Raw genomic sequence first — 9,071 nt, forward strand, 5'->3', positions numbered from 1 at the left:
TACAATGTCGTTTCAAATAATTTGGCAGCACGTCGAACCGGCCTCACAACCGAAGACCACATGTAACCACCCCAGCCCAGAACTTCCACATCCAGCTTCTTCACCTGCAGGATCGTCTGAGACTAGCCACCCGGACAGCTGATGAAACTGTTGGTTTGAAAAACAGAAACATTTCTGCACAAACTCAGAAACCGTCTCAGGGAAACACCCTCACCAGGGTCTTGACTTGACTGCAGTTCGGTGTCTTAACAGCATGTATGGCATCGTGTGGGCGAGTGGTTTGCTGATGTCAAAGTTGTGAACAGAGTGCCCCATGGTGGTGGTGGGGTTATGGTATGGGCAGGCATAAGCTACGGACAACAAACACAATTGTATTTTACCGATGGCAATTTGAATGCACAGAGATACTGTGACGATCCTGAGGCCCGTTGTCATGCCATTCATCCGCCGCCATCACCTCATGTTTCAGCATGATAATGCTGTGGTCAGTAGTTGTGTTCAGTTTTGGTCAGTAGTTATAGTCAGTAGTTTTGTGGTAGTGGTCAGTAGTTGTGGTTATGTAGTTGCGGTCAGTGGCAGTGTGGGTGTGTTCAGTAGCTGTGATCGGTAGTTGTGGTAAGTAGTGGTCAGCAGTTGTGCTCAGTAGTATTGTGGTTGTGGTCAGTAGATGTGGTCAGTAGTTGTGGTCAGTAGTAGTTTTCAGTAGTGGTCAGTAGTTGTGGTCAGTATTTTTGTGGCTGGGGTCAGTAGTTGCTGTTTAGTAGTTGTGGTCAGTAGCTTTGTTAGTGTGTTCAGTAGCTGTGGTCGGTATTTGTGGTCAGTACTGGTCTGTTATTGTGGTCAGTAGATTTCTGGTTGTGATCAGCAGTTGTGGTCGGTAGTTGTGTGGTCAATATTTGTGTGGTTGTGGTCAGTGGTCAGTAGTTGAGGTCAGTAGTTGTGTGGTTGTGGTTAGTAATTATGGTCAGTAGTTGTGATTAGTAGTTTTGTGGTCAGTAGTTCTGTGGTCAGAAGTTGTATGGTTGTGGTCGGTAGTTGTGGTCAGTAGTTGTGTGGTCAGACATTGTGTGCTTGTGGTAAGTAGTTGTGTGGTTGTGGTCAGAAGATGTGGTTGTGGTCAGTAGATGTGGTCAGTAGTTGTGTAGTTATGATCAGTAGTTGTGTGGTCAGTTGTTGTGTGGTTGTGGTCAGTAGTTGTGGTCAGTAGTTGTGTGGTTGTGGTCAGTAATTGTGATCACTCTCTTCATCCTCATCATCATTTTTGCCCTCTTCGTCTGTGAGTATCCATAGCATGGCTCCGTTCAGGCTGCTCAATGGTGACACAGAGAGCTGTTAGTAAACGTTAACTAGCCACTTTTTGTCTCTCTAAACTCAAACAGCTGTAATTTTCCATTGGTAGAAGCTATTCCTAATCCACTCTATCCAATCAGAGGGGTACAGCCCACCCTTCTCTTTAGAGACAGGCAAACTAGCCAGTTTATTTAGAGCATGGCGCATGATCCTGGAAAAGGAGGATGAAGCTAATTAGGAAAGTATTTGAAATCTTAGCGCTAGCTGTTCGGTCTGAAACAGATTGACAAATCATGGGAATTTGAAGAGCTATGAAGACATTCATTCCCCCGAGTTAAGCGTTGCTAGGCAACAGCTTCTGACATGACTTACCGCAGCTAGAAAGAGAGCAGTTGATGCGTTACTAAAATAAGCTCTATCTACAGATTCGTAGATGCTATTCCTAATCCGTTTTCGGGATTTGAGAATCAGAGAAGTAGGGGAAGATTTCATACACTCTATGTTTTTGTCTGACTTGTTGGGGGAGTTGTCAAAAGAGCAGTTGTTTGGAAATTGTTGGAGAAAAATGTGGTAACAGAGTTACTAAGACAGCTGTACCGTTAGATCCGTAGTGGATATTTTGGTTCCACAAACAGATATGAATAGCAGAGAAGTAGAAGAAGATGTCATACCCTCTAACTTTTTGTGTAACTTGTTGGGGTAGTGATCAAAACGGTAGTTGTTTGGAAAAAAGTTACAGATTTGTATTTTATTTATTTATTATTATTTAATTTTAAAACATACAATCTACCTGCAGTGAAGCCACTCAACATGTACATTACATTCAGTCATATAGCAGATACTCCCATCCAGAGCGACCCACAGGAGCAACCAGGGTCAAGCGCCCCGCCCAATGGCACAAACACAGATTCCCACCCAGTCAAATCGGGGACCTGAACCAGCAACCTCTCAGAATGATGATGTTACTAAAACAGCTGTATTGATAGATCCACAGCAGATATTTCTGTATTTCTTTCAGATTTGAATAGCAGAGAAGTAGACCAAGATGTCATACCCTCTAACTTTTTGTCTAAGTGGTTAGAAACTTGGTCAAAGTAGCTGATTTGTGTCAAAAGTTGCATTGTTGCAATGACAGTGAATGGAAGTTGGAAATGATTTGGTTACAGTGGGGAGCTTTAGAATGTTGAGGAACTGCCATGAAAGTGAATTAAGATTGACAAAAATAAGGACAAAAATTATTCTGTCTCTCACTGTTCAAATAAACCTACCATTAAAATTATAGACTGATCATTTCTTTGTCAGTGGGCAAACGTACAAAATCAGCAGGGGATCAAATACTTTTTTCCCTCACTGTATATATATATATATATACACATACAGTGGGGAGAACAAGTATTTGATACACTGCCAATTTTGTACGTTTGCTGTAATTTTTATCATAGGTACACTTCAACTGTGAGAGATGGAATCTAAAACAAAAATCCAGAAAATCACATTGTATGATTTTTAAGTAATTAATTTGCATTTTATTGCTTGACATAAGTATTTGATACATCAGAAAAGCAGAACTTAATATTTGGTACAGAAACCTTAGTTTGCAATTACAGAGATCATACGTTTCCTGTAGGTCTTGACCAGGTTTGCACACACTGCAGCAGGGATTTTGGCCCACTCCTCCATACAGACCTTCTCCAGATACTTCAGGTTTCGGGGCTGTCGCTGGGCAATACAGACTTTCAGATTTTCTATTGGGTTCAGGTCTGTAGACTGGCTAGGCCACTCCAGGACCTTGAGATGCTTCTTACGGAGCCACTCCTTAGTTGCCCTGGCTGTGTGTTTCGGTTTGTTGTCATGCTAGAAGACCAGCCATGACCCATCTTCAATGCTCTTTCTGAGGCAAGATCTCGCGATACATGGCCCCATCAATCCTCCCCTCAATACGGTGCAGTCGTCCTGTCCCCTTTGCAGAAAAGCATCCCCAAAGAATGATGTTTCCACCTTCATGCTTCACGGTTGGGATGGTGTTCTTGGGGTTGTACTCATCCTTCTTCTTCCTCCAAAGTGGAGTTTAGACCAAAAAGCTCTATTTTTGTCTCATCAGACCACATGACCTTCTCCCATTCCTCCTCTGGATCATCCAGATGGTCATTGGCAAACTTCAGACGGGCCTGGACATGCGCTGGCTTGAGCAGGGGGACCTTGCGTGCGCTGCAGGATTTTAATCCATGTCGGCGAAGTGTGTTACTAATGGTTTTCTTTGAGACTGTGGTCCCAGCTCTCTTCAGGTCATTGACCAGGTCCTGCCGTGTAGTTCTGGGCTGATCCCTCACCTTCCTCATGATCATTGATGCCCCATAAGGTGAGATATTGCATGGAGCCCCAGACCGAGGGTGATTGACCGTCATCTTGAACTTCTTCCATTTTCTAATAATTGTGCCAACAGTTGTTGCCTTCTCACCAAGCTGCTTGCCTATTGTCCTGTAGCCCATCCCAGCCTTGTGCAGGTCTACAATTGTATCCCTGATGTCCTTACACAGCTCTCTGGTCTTGGCCATTGTGGAGAGGTTGGAGTCTGTTTGATTGAGTGTGTGGACAGTCTTTTATACAGGTAACGAGTGGAGAACAGGAGGGCTTCTTAAAGAAAAACTAACAGGTCTGTGAGAGCCGGAATTCTTACTGGTTGGTAGGTGATCAAATACTTATGTCATGCAATAAAATATAAATTAATTACTTAAAAATCCTACAATGTGATTTTCTGGATATTTTTTTCTCATTTTGTCTGTCACAGTTGACGTGTACCTATGATGAAAATTACAGGCCTCTCTCATCTTTTTAAGTGGGAGAACTTGCACAATTGGTGGCTGACTAAATACTTTTTTTCCCCACTGTATAATTATTTTCATGGTCATATTAGTGATTGCTGTTGGGCTTTAAAGAGAGACCTGCAAGAATGTGGGTCAAACTGTTGGAAGCTGAAAATTAAAAACAATGTTTTGAAGGTAACTGGGAATCAGAGATAAACATTTGTGTTCAATGTTTGTTATTTTATTTAGTTACTTTCCTATTTTTATTCTACAATTGCTGCAATGAGACATATAAGACAATGAGCTCCTATGTTAGGTATAAGAGAAAAATATAGATAATATTTGAAACAATTAAGGTAGAATCATGGGTTTTAAGGTCATCTCCTACAATGTGAAAGGTATACATGGGTCATTTAAAGGAAATACATATCCTACAACTGAAGAACTTATAGTGTGCAATAGCTTTTTTACAAGAGACTCACCTGCCAGATAGTGAACATCTCAAGCTCAATAAAACCTGGGCTAATTAGGTGTTTTTCTCATCACATAGTTCTCGGAGGATACGCAGAGTTGCTATTCTAATACACAGATTTGTTTTGCATAATTAAGTAAAAGATAAGGAAGGGAGATACATATTATCGAGTGGGTCCATCGCAGGAGTGAATCAATGTTTAATGTATATGCACTTAATGAGGATAAACCTGAGTTCATGAAAACTATTTTTTGATGGGAGGAGACTTTAACTGCATTTTATCCAATATTGAAGATAAGGCTCCCCCTCTAGAGCGCCCACATCCAGAATGAGCCGTGCTTAAGAAATGGCTCCATGGAACTGGGTCTAGTCGATTTGTGGAGACATTTGATCCCTAAAAAGAAGAGATTTACGTTTTACTCCTTACATGTTATTCTCGTATTGATTACTTCTTTATGCCAAAAATAGAAGCATATAGAATTATAGAATGTAAGATCTTGAGCATTACTCTTTCTGATCATGGGCCGGTGTCCGCTGTATGGGATCTGGAGAGACATTCGCACCCCACATTGTGGAGGATGAATGCTTCACTATTTGACGAAGCTCAACTTAGACAGTTTATCCATTCAGAACTTGAACAGTACTTAGAGTACAACCAAACACCTGATGTTTCACCTGCTGTTCTGTGGGAAGGGGCAAAGGCTGTTTTGAGAGGGTGTATTATTTCATTTGCATCAGAAAAAAAAAAAAAGTGAAATCACGCAGGAAATTGGAAGATGACATTGAGAGATTGGAACCCCATGATTAAATAACAACAATCCCACTCAATCCTCATCCAATTAATAGAGGCCCGTAATGCTCTTGATTCTCTTCTTACCGAAAATATTGAGGGATATCTGAGATTTCTAAAGCAACGCTATTATGAGAATGGGAACAGAGCAAGTTGTTTACTTTCTTTCCAGTTAAGGAAACAACAGGAATCTACTATAATTCAAAAGGTTAAATCAAATGATGTTGATGAGCCCTTTGCTACAAGACCCCAGTATATATCAACAACCTTTGCAGAGTTTTATAAGAATGTATATTCAGATTTAGAAAGATTTCCTGAGCCTGATAAACTACAAGGTTTCCTCCAAGGCATTGAACTCCCTCAGTTGACGAGCAAAGCAGTGACGGAACTAGATAGACCTATATCAGAAGCTGATATCAGAATAGCTATACAATAAATAAATAAACATTAAAATGTTCGGTTCTGATGGGTTCATTCATGAATTCTATACAACCTTCCAGGACCAACTCACTCCAAAATTAGTGGAAGTGTTTTCAAATGCACTAGAAACCGGAGAGCTTCATTACACTTGGAGATAATCTCTGATCAGTGTTATACATAAAGAAGGCAAAGTTGCTACTGACTGTTAAACAATTACAAACGGCTGACTTCCATCTTGGCAACTAGGAAAAGTCATACCAGATATTATACACCCTGCTCAAACAGGGTTCATTGCTGGATAATATAATATAAGAAGATGCCTAAATGTTATGTCATCTGCCCAGACTCAGGGTCGGGAAAATATGGCACTGGCCCTGGATGCACAGAAGGCTTTTGATCATGCATCATGGCCTTCTCTGTTTCAAGCGCTGCATGAATTTAGATTTGGCCTCAAGTTCATTAGATGGGTCCAAATCCTTTATTCGACCCCCCACGCTAGAGTCAGGGTAATTTGACATTGACATGTATCTGCACCTTTTATCATTAAAAGAGGGGTCCGGTTAGACTCCCGAGTGGCGAGGCTGTGTCACAACCGGCCGTGACCAGGAGTCCCATAGGGCGGCACACAATTGGCCCAGCGTCGTCGGGGTTAGAGGAGAGTTTGGCCGGGGGGGCTTTACTTGGCTCATCAGGCTCTAGCGACTCCTTGTGGTGGGCCGGGCGCCTGCAGGCTGACTTCGGTCGTCAGTTGAACAGTGTTTCCTCTGACACATTGGTGTGGCTTGCTTCCGGGTTAAGCAGGCAGGTGTTAAGATGCGCGGTTTGGCAGGTCATGTTTCGAAGGACGCATGACTCGACCTTTGACTCACTCGAGCCCGTTGGGGAGTTTCAGCAATGAGACAAGATCGTAATTGGATATCACGAAATCTGGGAGAAAAAAAAAAAAAAAAGTGTGCTCCTTTTTGCCATTAGTATTTAATATCTTTCCCAGATGATCAGATCTAGTCCGAATATCAAAGGAATAGAGAAAAAGGAGGAGCATAAGATTTCTCTGTTGACAATGTATTACTGTTTATGTCTGATGTACGCAACTCTGTGCCATGCTTGATGAAATGTATAAAAACATATGGGATTTACTCAGGATATAAACTAAATGTAAGTAAGACTGAAGGTTATGCTATGAATGGGTTCACCCCACATCTGTCAATTCTCAGGTGGCCTGACAAGGGAATACAATACCTAGGCATTACTATACCTACCTCTCTTGAGGAGTTGTATAAAATGAACTATACCAAATTAATTGATGTTATAACCACATGATTTTACCTCTCACTTTAACAGGAAAGGTTGAAACAATTAAGATGAATATTCTCCCCAGACTGCTATTCCCATTTCAGACGCTACCGGTTCTGGTCGGAGAATCCATATTTCAACAATTAGACCGCCTAATTTCAAGGTTCCTATGGCAAGGTAAAAAATGGATTTTGTCCCATTATCACTAGATTCAGGTTTTCAAAGGTGTTCATTACTTAATTTTCTTGAAGAACAACCAAATTAAATAATTCAGTGAATTTCAGACTTCCATTTGCCAAAGTCAGATTTCTTTAGCTATTCACAGCTAAGAGACTATTTACGGAAACACCCCAACTGGGTAAAAATGAAAGGTGGCCCTATCCTATAGAAAAACACCCAATCAATACTCAGAAAAGGGCAACTAGTAGTAAACAAATAGCAAAACTATATAAATCTATTGATGTCATGACACAAAGCAATACTCTGCAAACTAAGTGCAAGTGGGAATCTGAACTTGGAGAACTTTAAAAGGAAACTTGGGAGTCAATCTGTAGTAATGATCATACCATTACACACTCAAACATATGGAAAGAATATCAATGGAAAATCATTAGTAGGTACTTTCGAACTCCAGACGAAATGGTGAAGATAAGACCAGAAACAACCAATGAATGCTGGAGAAAATGTGGGGAATTGTTCGCAAACTACCTGCATATTTTTTGGTCTTGTCCTAGAATAATGACATTCTGGAATTCTTTTTTTAGAATTTGTAAACAATGTATTTAAATGCTCCTTGGTAAAGAACCCAAAGAGTGCAATACTTGGAGTAATCCCTGAACGGTTTCAAAATGCCTATCTATTAAATATGCGGTCCCGCTTTAAATGATATGCAGCTTCTAAAGGCTTCATTAAGCCTTCATAAACACTACATAAATGTGTTAGAGAGAATTCCAAGAATGTGCAAAGCTGTCATCAAGGCAAAGGGTGGCTATTTGAAGAATCTCAAATATAAAATATATTTTGATTTTTTTAACACTTTTTTGGTTACTACATGATTCTATATGTGTTATTTCATAGTTTTGATGTCTTCACTATTATTCTACACTGTAGAAAATAGTACAAATAAAGAAAAGCCTTGAATGAGTAGGTGTGTCCAAACCTTTGACTGGTACCGTATATACTGTATTCAATAGTATTCCACTGTATCTTAGTCCATGCCGATCTCTGACATCGCTTGTCCATATATGTATATATAACTCTTAATTCATTCCTTGCTTAGATTTGTGTGTATTGTGTATATGTTGTGAAATTGTTAGATATTACTTGTTAGATATTACTGCACTGTCGGAGCTAGAAGCACAAGCATTTCGCTGCACCCGCAATAACATCTGCTAAACACATGTATGTAACCAATCACATTTTATTATTATTATTAAATTTGATTTGATTTGATTTAGAACAATGACACAAAAATAACTCTGCAGACATGCATTTACTTTTGACAGGGTGTTCCTGCGCATCGCCACCTCATCCCATGCAGGATATTCCCTGCCACAAGATGATCCACAATAAAAACATCACTCTCCACTTCAAGGTCATCCTCTCCAGTTGGATGTAGAAGTCAAAGATCTAAACCAGAATGGCATATGGTTGGTCAAAGTTGACATGATGCCCAGGCAAGACAGTCAGCGCAGGCAACAGCTCTAATTGTACTTCGTATGAACTGCACGCATGGCTATTTCATACAATTCAACCATAACATGTGGGCGACCTGAATATACCTGCCCACTAAGCCACTCGATGGGCTTCAATGTAATGAAGTCATGGAGGTGCAGGATGGCAACGCGTCCCTCCAACGAAATCCTTGCCTTTGCCCTGGCCACTCCATCCGATGAAATGGCCCACAATTTTTTCACCTACACAAACAGATCATGGGCAGAAAAAGGGTGTTCAAACTGCCTGAGTGTACAGATGTGATGAACATACAGTGGGAAAACAGTTT

Source organism: Coregonus clupeaformis, chromosome 18 (assembly GCF_020615455.1).
Source record: "Coregonus clupeaformis isolate EN_2021a chromosome 18, ASM2061545v1, whole genome shotgun sequence".
NCBI classification, from domain to species: domain Eukaryota; kingdom Metazoa; phylum Chordata; class Actinopteri; order Salmoniformes; family Salmonidae; genus Coregonus; species Coregonus clupeaformis.